Source organism: Eretmochelys imbricata, unplaced genomic scaffold, assembly GCF_965152235.1.
Source record: "Eretmochelys imbricata isolate rEreImb1 unplaced genomic scaffold, rEreImb1.hap1 Scaffold_29, whole genome shotgun sequence".
NCBI classification, from domain to species: domain Eukaryota; kingdom Metazoa; phylum Chordata; order Testudines; family Cheloniidae; genus Eretmochelys; species Eretmochelys imbricata.
The window spans coordinates 2514037-2528085 of record NW_027554341.1 but is presented as its reverse complement, the minus strand read 5'-3'; positions in this window follow the sequence as shown (position 1 = coordinate 2528085).

Genomic DNA, 14049 nt, shown 5'->3' with positions numbered 1-14049 from the left:
CGAGTCTCGAAAATTCCGACAAATAAGCAATTCTGAACGGCTTGGTGATAGTCATTCATTCCTCACAGAATGAGCCTCCTTAGCACATTCCAATTCCCTCCTGTTGACTGGGAAGAAATCAGTTCCTGAAATAGACTCAAAATGAGAAATTCACCTTGGATGTGCGCAACAGATAAATTGGAGAAGGAATCTTCCTGAAAGACCCGAGGATTCACCTCTCGTCCTATGGTACAGAGCAGTGCGTGAAAATTATTCCAGATGAGAAAGACATGCCTAATCTGGTATCCTGAACTATTTCTCATGGAAACATCCACCAAAACACAAGTCTCTTCTCTCTTCAGGATTTGGCGGAGATTGATCGTGAAAATTGCTAAAAATGAGAAAGTTAGAACTGATCAATACTATAAATCAGTGACAAATGGAATCATCCCCCAAAAGCCTTTTAGATTCGCTTCTTGTGATTTGGTAGAGATCAGTTCATGATTTGATGAAAATTACTCCAAATGAGACAGTTCTTCCTGATCAATGTTAGTCATTAATGACACTTGGAATCATCCTCCCAAATCCTTTGATAATTAACTCCTGGGGATTGTGAATAAAATCGGTTGGTGAAAATTAGTAGGAAAGAGAAAATTCATTCCTCACCCGTCTTCTGATGAATTTCCCATGGAATCATCCACCGGAAAACAATTGCATTCTCTCTTGGTGTGTTGGAAGAGATTGGTTTGTGCAAATTACTCAAAGTACGAAAATCGTTCTTTACAAGCACCTAGTGGTAAAGACTCCAGCAATCCAGATTCTCTCCTCCTGAGTTTGTAGAGATTGGTTCATGAAAATGACTAAAAAATCAAACCTTTATTACTGATCACTGCATCGAATTAGTACCTCATGGAATCATCCTCCAAAGGCTTTTTAGTTACTCTGCTGGTCACTTGCTAGAGATGGGTAGTGTAAATTGCTAAAAATGAGACCTTCAATATGAACCAGATGTAGCCATTGATGTCTCATGCACACTTCCTCGAAAAGCCATTCGGATTCTCTCCTGATCCTTGGGTAGAGATGGGTTCATGAAAATTACAAAAATCCAACAGTAATTACTGATCACTGCTAGTCATTAACTCCATCTGGCATGACCCTCCAAAATCCTTTCAGAATTGCTTCTGGTGATTTGTTATAGGTCGAGTCTCGAAAATTCCGAAAAATAAGCAATTCTGAACGGCTTGGTGGTAGTCATTCATTCCTCACATAATGAGCCTCCTTAGTACATTCAAATTAGCTCCTGTTGACTTGGAAGAAATCAGTTCCTGAAATAGACTCAAAATGAGAAATTCACCTTGGATGTGCGCAACAGATCAATTTGAGAAGGAATCTTCCTGAAAGACCCGAGGATTCACTTCTCGTCCTATGGTACAGAGCAGTGCGTGAAAATTATTCCAGATGAGAAAGACATGCCTAATCTGGTATCCTGATCTATTTCTCATGGAAACATCCACCAAAACACAAGTCTCTTCTCTCTTCAGGATTTGGTGGAGATTGATCGTGAAAATTGCTAAAAATGAGAAAGTTAGAACTGATCAATACTATAAATCAGTGACAAATGGAATCATCCCCCAAAAGCCTTTTAGATTCGCTTCTTGTGATTTGGTATAGATCAGTTCATGATTTGATGAAAATTACTCCAAATGAGACAGTTCTTCCTGATCAATGTTAGTCATTAATGACACTTGGAATCATCCTCCCAAATCCTTTGATAATTAACTCCTGGGGATTGTGAATAAAATCGGTTGGTGAAAATTAGTAGGAAAGAGAAAATTCATTCCTCACCCGTCTTCTGATGAATTTCCCATGGAATCATCCACCGGAAAACAATTGCATTCTCTCTTGGTGTGTTGGAAGAGATTGGTTTGTGCAAATTACTCAAAGTACGAAAATCGTTCTTTACAAGCACCTAGTGGTAAAGACTCCAGCAATCCAGATTCTCTCCTCCTGAGTTTGTAGAGATTGGTTCATGAAAATGACTAAAAAATCAAACCTTTATTACTGATCACTGCATCGAATTAGTACCTCATGGAATCATCCTCCAAAGGCCTTTTAGCTACTCTGCTGGTCACTTGCTAGAGATGGGTAGTGTAAATTGCAAAAAATGAGACCTTCAATACGAATCAGATGTAGCCATTGATGTCTCATGCACACTTCCTCGAAAAGCCATTCGGATTCTCTCCTGATCCTTTGGTAGAGATGGGTTCATGAAAATTACAAAAATCCAACAGTAATTCCTGATCACTGCTAGTCATTAACTCCATCTGGCATGACCCTCCAAAATCCTTTCAGAATTGCTTCTGGTGATTTGTTATAGGTCGAGTCTCGAAAATTCCGATAAATAAGCAATTCAGAACGGCTTGGTGGTAGTCATTCATTCCTCACATAATGAGCCTCCTTAGTACATTCCAATTCGCTCCTGTTGACTTGGAAGAAATCAGTTCCTGAAATAGACTCAAAATGAGAAATTCACCTTGGATGTGCGCAACACATCAATTTGAGAAGGAATCTTCCTGAAAGACCCGAGGATTCACTTCTCGTCCTATGGTACAGAGCAGTGCGTGAAAATTATTCCAGATGAGAAAGACATGCCTAATCTGGTATCCTGATCTATTTCTCATGGAAACATTCACCAAAACACAAGTCTCTTCTCTCTTCAGGATTTGGTGGAGATTGATCGTGAAAATTGCTAAAAATGAGAAAGTTAGAACTGATCAATGCTATAAATCAGTGACAAAGGGAATCATCCCCCAAAAGCCTTTCAGATTCGCTTCTTGTGATTTGGTAGACATCAATTCATGATTTGATGAAAATTACTCCAAATGAGACAGTTCTTCCTGATCAATGTTAGTCATTAATGACACTTGGAATCATCCTCCCAAATCCTTTGATAATTAACTCCTGGGGATTGTGAATAAAATCGGTTGGTGAAAATTAGGAGGAAAGAGAAAATTCATTCCTCACCCGTCTTCTGATGAATTTCCCATGGAATCATCCACCGGAAAACAATTGCATTCTCTCTTGGTGTGTTGGAAAAGATTGGTTTGTGCAAATTACTCAAAGTACGAAAATCGTTCTTTACAAGCACCTAGTGGTAAAGACTCCAGCAATCCAGATTCTCTCCTCCTGAGTTTGTAGAGATTGGTTCATGAAAATGACTAAAAAATCAAACCTTTATTACTGATCACTGCATCGAATTAGTACCTCATGGAATCATCCTCCAAAGGCCTTTTAGCTACTCTGCTGGTCACTTGCTAGAGATGGGTAGTGTAAATTTCTAAAAATGAGACCTTCAATACGAATCAGATGTAGCCATTGATGTCTCATGCACGCTTCCTCGAAAAGCCATTCGGATTCTCTCCTGATCCTTTGGTAGAGATGGGTTCATGAAAATTACAAAAATCCAACAGTAATTACTGATCACTGCTAGTCATTAACTCCATCTGGCATGACCCTCCAAAATCCTTTCAGAATTGCTTCTGGTGATTTGTTATAGGTCGAGTCTCGAAAATTCCGAAAAATAAGCAATTCTGAACGGCTTGGTGGTAGTCATTCATTCCTCACATAATGAGCCTCCTTAGTACATTCCAATTCGCTCCTGTTGACTTGGAAGAAATCAGTTCCTGAAATAGACTCAAAATGAGAAATTCACCTTGGATGTGCGCAACAGATCAATTGGAGAAGGAATCTTCCTGAAAGACCCGAGGATTCACTTCTCGTCCTATGGTACAGAGCAGTGCGTGAAAATTATTCCAGATGAGAAAGACATGCCTAATTTGGTATCCTGATCTATTTCTCATGGAAACATCCACCAAAACACAAGTCTCTTCGCTCTTCAGGATTTGGTGGAGATTGATCGTGAAAATTGCTAAAAATGAGAAAGTTAGAACTGATCAATACTATAAATCAGTGACAAATGGAATCATCCCCCAAAAGCCTTTCAGATTCGCTTCTTGTGATTTGGTAGAGATCAGTTCATGATTTGATGAAAATTACTCCAAAAGAGACAGTTCTTCCTGATCAATGTTAGTCATTAATGACACTTGGAATCATCCTCCCAAATCCTTTGATAATTAACTCCTGGGGATTGTGAATAAAATCGGTTGGTGAAAATTAGTAGGAAAGAGAAAATTCATTCCTCACCCGTCTTCTGATGAATTTCCCATGGAATCATCCACCGGAAAACAATTGCATTCTCTCTTGGTGTGTTGGAAGAGATTGGTTTGTGCAAATTACTCAAAGTACGAAAATCGTTCTTTACAAACACCTAGTGGTAAAGACTCCAGCAATCCAGATTCTCTCCTCCTGAGTTTGTAGAGATTGGTTCATGAAAATGACTAAAAAATCAAACCTTTATTACTGATCACTGCATCGAATTAGTACCTCATGGAGTCATCCTCCAAAGGCCTTTTAGCTACTCTGCTGGTCACTTGCTAGAGATGGGTAGTGTAAATTGCTAAAAATGAGACCTTCAATACGAATCAGATGTAGCCATTGTTATCTCATGCACGCTTCCTCGAAAAGCCATTCGGATTCTCTCCTGATCCTTTGGTAGAGATGGGTTCATGAAAATTACAAAAATCCAACAGTAATTACTGATCACTGCTAGTCATTAACTCCATCTGGCATGACCCCCCAAAATCCTTTCAGAATTGCTTCTGGTGATTTGTTATAGGTCGAGTCTCGAAAATTCCGAAAAATAAGCAATTCTGAACGGCTTGGTGGTAGTCATTCATTCCTCACATAATGAGCCTCCTTAGTACATTCCAATTCGCTCCTGTTAACTTGGAAGAAATCAGTTCCTGAAATAGACTCAAAATGAGAAATTCACCTTGGATGTGCGCAACAGATCAATTGGAGAAGGAATCTTCCTGAAAGACCCGAGGATTCACTTCTCGTCCTATGGTACAGAGCAGTGCGTGAAAATTATTCCAGATGAGAAAGACATGCCTAATCTGGTATCCTGATCTATTTCTCATGGAAACATCCACCAAAACACAAGTCTCTTCTCTCTTCAGGATTTGGTGGAGATTGATCGTGAAAATTGCTAAAAATGAGAAAGTTAGAACTGATCAATACTATAAATCAGTGACAAAGGGAATCATCCCCCAAAAGCCTTTCAGATTCGCTTCTTGTGATTTGGTAGAGATCAGTTCATGATTTGATGAAAATTACTCCAAATGAGACAGTTCTTCCTGATCAATGTTAGTCATTAATGACACTTGGAATCATCCTCCCAAATCCTTTGATAATTAACTCCTGGGGATTGTGAATAAAATCGGTTGGTGAAAATTAGTAGGAAAGAGAAAATTCATTCCTCACCCGTCTTCTGATGAATTTCCCATGGAATCATCCACCGGAAAACAATTGCATTCTCTCTTGGTGTGTTGGAAAAGATTGGTTTGTGCAAATTACTCAAAGTACGAAAATCGTTCTTTACAAGCACCTAGTGGTAAAGACTCCAGCAATCCAGATTCTCTCCTCCTGAGTTTGTAGAGATTGGTTCATGAAAATGACTAAAAAATCAAACCTTTATTACTGATCACTGCATCGAATTAGTACCTCATGGAATCATCCTCCAAAGGCCTTTTAGCTACTCTGCTGGTCACTTGCTAGAGATGGGTAGTGTAAATTGCAAAAAATGAGACCTTCAATACGAATCAGATGTAGCCATTGATGTCTCATGCACGCTTCCTCGAAAAGCCATTCGGATTCTCTCCTGATCCTTTGGTAGAGATGGGTTCATGAAAATTACAAAAATCCAACAGTAATTACTGATCACTGCTAGTCATTAACTCCATCTGGCATGACCCTCCAAAATCCTTTCAGAATTGCTTCTGGTGATTTGTTATAGGTCGAGTCTCGAAAATTCCGAAAAATAAGCAATTCTGAACGGCTTGGTGGTAGTCATTCATTCCTCACAGAATGAGCCTCCTTAGCACATTCCAATTCCCTCCTGTTGACTTGGAAGAAATCAGTTCCTGAAATAGACTCAAAATGAGAAATTCACCTTGGATGTGTGCAACAGATGAATTTGAGAAGGAATCTTCCTGAAAGACCCGAGGATTCACTTCTCGTCCTATGGTACAGAGCAGTGCGTGAAAATTATTCCAGATGAGAAAGACATGCCTAATCTGGTATCCTGAACTATTTCTCATGGAAACATCCACCAAAACACAAGTCTCTTCTCTCTTCAGGATTTGGTGGAGATTGATCGTGAAAATTGCTAAAAATGAGAAAGTTAGAACTGATCAATACTATAAATCAGTGACAAATGGAATCATCCCCCAAAAGACTTTCAGATTCGCTTCTTGTGATTTGGTATAGATCAGTTCATGATTTGATGAAAATTCCTCCAAATGAGACAGTTCTTCCTGATCAATGTTAGTCATTAATGACACTTGGAATCATCCTCCCAAATTCTTTGATAATTAACTCCTGGGGATTGTGAATAAAATCGGTTGGTGAAAATTAGTAGGAAAGAGAAAATTCATTCCTCACCCGTCTTCTGATGAATTTCCCATGGAATCATCCACCGGAAAACAATTGCATTCTCTCTTGCTGTGTTGGAAGAGATTGGTTTGTGTAAATTACTCAAAGTAAGAAAATCATTCTTTACAAGCACCTAGTGGTAAAGACTCCAGCAATCCAGATTCTCTCCTCCTGAGTTTGTAGAGATTGGTTCATGAAAATGACTAAAAAATCAAACCTTTATTACTGATTACTGCATCTAATTAGTACCTCATGCAATCATCCTCCAAAGACCTTTTAGCTACTCTGCTGGTCACTTGCTAGAGATGGGTAGTGTAAATTGCTAAAAATGAGACCTTCAATACGAATCAGATGTAGCCATTGATGTCTCATGCACGCTTCCTCGAAAAGCCATTCGGATTCTCTCCTGATCCTTTGGTAGCGATGGGTTCATGAAAATTACAAAAATCCAACAGTAATTACTGATCACTGCTAGTCATTAACTCCATCTGGCATGACCCTCCAAAATCCTTTCAGAATTGCTTCTCGTGATTTGTTATAGGTCGAGTCTCAAAAATTCCGACAAATAAGCAATTCTGAACGGCTTGGTGATAGTCATTCATTCCTCACAGAATGAGCCTCCTTAGCACATTCCAATTCCCTCCTGTTGACTGGGAAGAAATCAGTTCCTGAAATAGACTCAAAATGAGAAATTCACCTTGGATGTGTGCAACAGATAAATTTGAGAAGGAATCTTCCTGAAAGACCCGAGGATTCACCTCTCGTCCTATGGTACAGAGCAGTGCGTGAAAATTATTCCAGATGAGAAAGACATGCCTAATCTGGTATCCTGATCTATTTCTCATGGAAACATCCACCAAAACACAAGTCTCTTCTCTCTTCAGGATTTGGTGGAGATTGATCGTGAAAATTGCTAAAAATGAGAAAGTTAGAACTGATCAATGCTATAAATCAGTGACAAATGGAATCATCCCCCAAAAGCCTTTCAGATTCGCTTCTTGTGATTTGGTAGACATCAGTTCATGATTTGATGAAAATTACTCCAAATGAGACAGTTCTTCCTGATCAATGTTAGTCATTAATGACACTTGGAATCATCCTCCCAAATCCTTTGATAATTAACTCCTGGGGATTGTGAATAAAATCGGTTGGTGAAAATTAGTAGGAAAGAGAAAATTCATTCCTCACCCGTCTTCTGATGAATTTCCCATGGAATCATCCACCGGAAAACAATTGCATTCTCTCTTGGTGTGTTGGAAGAGGTCGGTTTGTGCAAATTACTCAAAGTACGAAAATCGTTCTTTACAAGCACCTAGTGGTAAAGACTCCAGCAATCCAGATTCTCTCCTCCTGAGTTTGTAGAGATTGGTTCATGAAAATGACTAAAAAATCAAACCTTTATTACTGATCACTGCATCGAATTAGTACCTCATGGAATCATCCTCCAAAGGCTTTTTAGTTACTCTGCTGGTCACTTGCTAGAGATGGGTAGTGTAAATTGCTAAAAATGAGACCTTCAATATGAATCAGATGTAGCCATTGATGTCTCATGTACGCTTCCTCGAAAAGCCATTCGGATTCTCTCCTGATCCTTTGGTAGAGATGGGTTCATGAAAATTACAAAAATCCAACAGTAATTCCTGATCACTGCTAGTCATTAACTCCATCTGGCATGACCCTCCAAAATCCTTTCAGAATTGCTTCTGGTGATTTGTTATAGGTCGAGTCTCGAAAATTCCGATAAATAAGCAATTCAGAACGGCTTGGTGGTAGTCATTCATTCCTCACATAATGAGCCTCCTTAGTACATTCCAATTCGCTCCTGTTGACTTGGAAGAAATCAGTTCCTGAAATAGACTCAAAATGAGAAATTCACCTTGGATGTGCGCAACACATCAATTTGAGAAGGAATCTTCCTGAAAGACCCGTGGATTCACTTCTCGTCCTATGGTAGAGAGCAGTGCGTGAAAATTATTCCAGATGAGAAAGACATGCCTAATCTGGTATCCTGATCTATTTCTCATGGAAACATCCACCAAAACACAAGTCTCTTCTCTCTTCAGGATTTGGTGGAGATTGATCGTGAAAATTGCTAAAAATGAGAAAGTTAGAACTGATCAATGCTATAAATTAGTGACAAATGGAATCATCCCCCAAAAGCCTTTCAGATTCGCTTCTTGTGATTTGGTAGACATCAGTTCATGATTTGATGAAAATTACTCCAAATGAGACAGTTCTTCCTGATCAATGTTAGTCATTAATGACACTTGGAATCATCCTCCCAAATCCTTTGATAATTAACTCCTGGGGATTGTGAATAAAATCGGTTGGTGAAAATTAGTAGGAAAGAGAAAATTCATTCCTCACCCGTCTTCTGATGAATTTCCCATGGAATCATCCACCGGAAAACAATTGCATTCTCTCTTGGTGTGTTGGAAAAGATTGGTTTGTGCAAATTACTCAAAGTACGAAAATCGTACTTTACAAGCACCTAGTGGTAAAGACTCCAGCAATCCAGATTCTCTCCTCCTGAGTTTGTAGAGATTGGTTCATGAAAATGACTAAAAAATCAAACCTTTATTACTGATCACTGCATCGAATTAGTACCTCATGGAATCATCCTCCAAAGGCCTTTTAGCTACTCTGCTGGTCACTTGCTAGAGATGGGTAGTGTAAATTTCTAAAAATGAGACCTTCAATACGAATCAGATGTAGCCATTGATGTCTCATGCACGCTTCCTCGAAAAGCCATTCGGATTCTCTCCTGATCCTTTGGTAGAGATGGGTTCATGAAAATTACAAAAATCCAACAGTAATTACTGATCATTGCTAGTCATTAACTCCATCTGGCATGACCCTCCAAAATCCTTTCAGAATTGCTTCTGGTGATTTGTTATAGGTCGAGTCTCGAAAATTCCGAAAAATAAGCAATTCTGAACGGCTTGGTGGTAGTCATTCATTCCTCACAGAATGAGCCTCCTTAGCACATTCCAATTCCCTCCTGTTGACTTGGAAGAAATCAGTTCCTGAAATAGACTCAAAATGAGAAATTCACCTTGGATGTGTGCAACAGATAAATTTGAGAAGGAATCTTCCTGAAAGACCCGAGGATTCACTTCTCGTCCTATGGTACAGAGCAGTGCGTGAAAATTATTCCAGATGAGAAAGACATGCCTAATCTGGTATCCTGATCTATTTCTCATGGAAACATCCACCAAAACACAAGTCTCTTCGCTCTTCAGGATTTGGTGGAGATTGATCGTGAAAATTGCTAAAAATGAGAAAGTTAGAACTGATCAATACTATAAATCAGTGACAAAGGGAATCATCCCCCAAAAGCCTTTCAGATTCGCTTCTTGTGATTTGGTAGAGATCAGTTCATGATTTGATGAAAATTACTCCAAATGAGACAGTTCTTCCTGATCAATGTTAGTCATTAATGACACTTGGAATCATCCTCCCAAATCCTTTGATAATTAACTCCTGGGGATTGTGAATAAAATCGGTTGGTGAAAATTAGTAGGAAAGAGAAAATTCATTCCTCACCCGTCTTCTGATGAATTTCCCATGGAATCATCCACCGGAAAACAATTGCATTCTCTCTTGGTGTGTTGGAAAAGATTGGTTTGTGCAAATTACTCAAAGTACGAAAATCGTTCTTTACAAGCAAATAGTGGTAAAGACTCCAGCAATCCAGATTCTCTCCTCCTGAGTTTGTAGAGATTGGTTCATGAAAATGACTAAAAAATCAAACCTTTATTACTGATCACTGCATCGAATTAGTACCTCATGGAATCATCCTCCAAAGGCCTTTTAGCTACTCTGCTGGTCACTTGCTAGAGATGGGCAGTGTAAATTGCAAAAAATGAGACCTTCAATACGAATCAGATGTAGCCATTGATGTCTCATGCACGCTTCCTCGAAAAGCCATTCGGATTCTCTCCTGATCCTTTGGTAGAGATGGGTTCATGAAAATTACAAAAATCCAACAGTAATTACTGATCACTGCTAGTCATTAACTCCATCTGGCATGACCCTCCAAAATCCTTTCTGAATTGCTTCTCGTGATTTGTTATAGGTCGAGTCTCGAAAATTCCGACAAATAAGCAATTCTGAACGGCTTGGTGATAGTCATTCATTCCTCACAGAATGAGCCTCCTTAGCACATTCCAATTCCCTCCTGTTGACTGGGAAGAAATCAGTTCCTGAAATAGACTCAAAATGAGAAATTCACCTTGGATGTGTGCAACAGATAAATTTGAGAAGGAATCTTCCTGAAAGACCCGAGGATTCACCTCTCGTCCTATGGTACAGAGCAGTGCGTGAAAATTATTCCAGATGAGAAAGACATGCCTAATCTGGTATCCTGAACTATTTCTCATGGAAACATCCACCAAAACACAAGTCTCTTCTCTCTTCAGGATTTGGTGGAGATTGATCGTGAAAATTGCTAAAAATGAGACAGTTAGAACTGATCAATGCTCTAAATCAGTGACAAATGGAATCATCCCCCAAAAGCCTTTTAGATTCGCTTCTTGTGATTTGGTATAGATCAGTTCATGATTTGATGAAAATTACTCCAAATGAGACAGTTCTTCCTGATCAATGTTAGTCATTAATGACACTTGGAATCATCCTCCCAAATCCTTTGATAATTAACTCCTGGGGATTGTGAATAAAATCGGTTGGTGAAAATTAGTAGGAAAGAGAAAATTCATTCCTCACCCGTCTTCTGATGAATTTCCCATGGAATCATCCACCGGAAAACAATTGCATTCTCTCTTGGTGTGTTGGAAGAGGTCGGTTTGTGCAAATTACTCAAAGTACGAAAATCGTTCTTTACAAGCAAATAGTGGTAAAGACTCCAGCAATCCAGATTCTCTCCTCCTGAGTTTGTAGAGATTGGTTCATGAAAATGACTAAAAAATCAAACCTTTATTACTGATCACTGCATCGAATTAGTACCTCATGGAATCATCCTCCAAAGGCTTTTTAGTTACTCTGCTGGTCACTTGCTAGAGATGGGTAGTGTAAATTGCTAAAAATGAGACCTTCAATACGAATCAGATGTAGCCATTGATGTCTCATGTACGCTTCCTCGAAAAGCCATTCGGATTCTCTCCTGATCCTTTGGTAGAGATGGGTTCATGAAAATTACAAAAATCCAACAGTAATTCCTGATCACTGCTAGTCATTAACTCCATCTGGCATGACCCTCCAAAATCCTTTCAGAATTGCTTCTGGTGATTTGTTATAGGTCGAGTCTCGAAAATTCCGATAAATAAGCAATTCAGAATGGCTTGGTGGTAGTCATTCATTCCTCACATAATGAGCCTCCTTAGTACATTCCAATTCGCTCCTGTTGACTTGGAAGAAATCAGTTCCTGAAATAGACTCAAAATGAGAAATTCACCTTGGATGTGCGCAACACATCAATTTGAGAAGGAATCTTCCTGAAAGACCCGAGGATTCACTTCTCGTCCTATGGTACAGAGCAGTGCGTGAAAATTATTCCAGATGAGAAAGACATGCCTAATCTGGTATCCTGATCTATTTCTCATGGAAACATCCACCAAAACACAAGTCTCTTCTCTCTTCAGGATTTGGTGGAGATTGATCGTGAAAATTGCTAAAAATGAGAAAGTTAGAACTGATCAATGCTATAAATCAGTGACAAATGGAATCATCCCCCAAAAGCCTTTCAGATTCGCTTCTTGTGATTTGGTAGAGATCAGTTCATGATTTGTTGAAAATTACTCCAAATGGGACAGTTCTTCCTGATCAATGTTAGTCATTAATGACACTTGGAATCATCCTCCCAAATCCTTTGATAATTAACTCCTGGGGATTGTGAATAAAATCGGTTGGTGAAAATTAGTAGGAAAGAGAAAATTCATTCCTCACCCGTCTTCTGATGGATTTCCCATGGAATCATCCACTGGAAAACAATTGCATTCTCTCTTGGTGTGTTGGAAAAGATTGGTTTGTGCAAATTACTCAAAGTACGAAAATCGTTCTTTACAAGCACCTAGTGGTAAAGACTCCAGCAATCCAGATTCTCTCCTCCTGAGTTTGTAGAGATTGGTTCATGAAAATGACTAAAAAATCAAACCTTTATTACTGATCACTGCATCGAATTAGTACCTCATGGAATCATCCTCCAAAGGCCTTTTAGCTACTCTGCTGGTCACTTGCTAGAGATGGGTAGTGTAAATTGCAAAAAATGAGACCTTCAATACGAATCAGATGTAGCCATTGATGTCTCATGCACGCTTCCTCGAAAAGCCATTCGGATTCTCTCCTGATCCTTTGGTAGAGATGGGTTCATGAAAATTACAAAAATCCAACAGTAATTACTGATCACTGCTAGTCATTAACTCCATCTGGCATGACCCTCCAAAATCCTTTCAGAATTGCTTCTGGTGATTTGTTATAGGTCGAGTCTCGAAAATTCCGAAAAATAAGCAATTCTGAACGGCTTGGTGGTAGTCAGTCATTCCTCACAGAATGAGCCTCCTTAGCACATTCCAATTCGCTCCTGTTGACTTGGAAGAAATCAGTTCCTGAAATAGACTCAAAATGAGAAATTCACCTTGGATGTGCGCAACAGATAAATTGGAGAAGGAATCTTCCTGAAAGACCCGAGGATTCACTTCTCGTCCTATGGTACAGAGCAGTGCGTGAAAATTATTCCAGATGAGAAAGACATGCCTAATCTGGTATCCTGAACTATTTCTCATGGAAACATCCACCAAAACACAAGTCTCTTCTCTCTTCAGGATTTGGTGGAGATTGATCGTGAAAATTGCTAAAAATGAGAAAGTTAGAACTGATCAATACTATAAATCAGTGACAAATGGAATCATCCCCCAAAAGCCTTTCAGATTCGCTTCTTGTGATTTGGTAGAGATCAGTTCATGATTTGATGAAAATTACTCCAAATGAGACAGTTCTTCCTGATCAATGTTAGTCATTAATGACACTTGGAATCATCCTCCCAAATCCTTTGATAATTAACTCCTGGGGATTGTGAATAAAATCGGTTGGTGAAAATTAGTAGGAAAGAGAAAATTCATTCCTCACCCGTCTTCTGATGAATTTCCCATGGAATCATACACCGGAAAACAATTGCATTCTCTCTTGGTGTGTTGGAAGAGATTGGTTTGTGCAAATTACTCAAAGTACGAAAATCGTTCTTTACAAGTACCTAGTGGTAAAGACTCCAGCAATCCAGATTCTCTCCTCCTGAGTTTGTAGAGATTGGTTCATGAAAATGACTAAAAAATCAAACCTTTATTACTGATCACTGCATCGAATTAGTACCTCATGGAATCATCCTCCAAAGACCTTTTAGCTACTCTGCTGGTCACTTGGTAGAGATGGGTAGTGTAAATTGCTAAAAATGAGACCTTCAATACGAATCAGATGTAGCCATTGATGTCTCATGCACGCTTCCTCGAAAAGCCATTCGGATTCTCTCCTGATCCTTTGGTAGAGATGGGTTCATGAAAATTACAA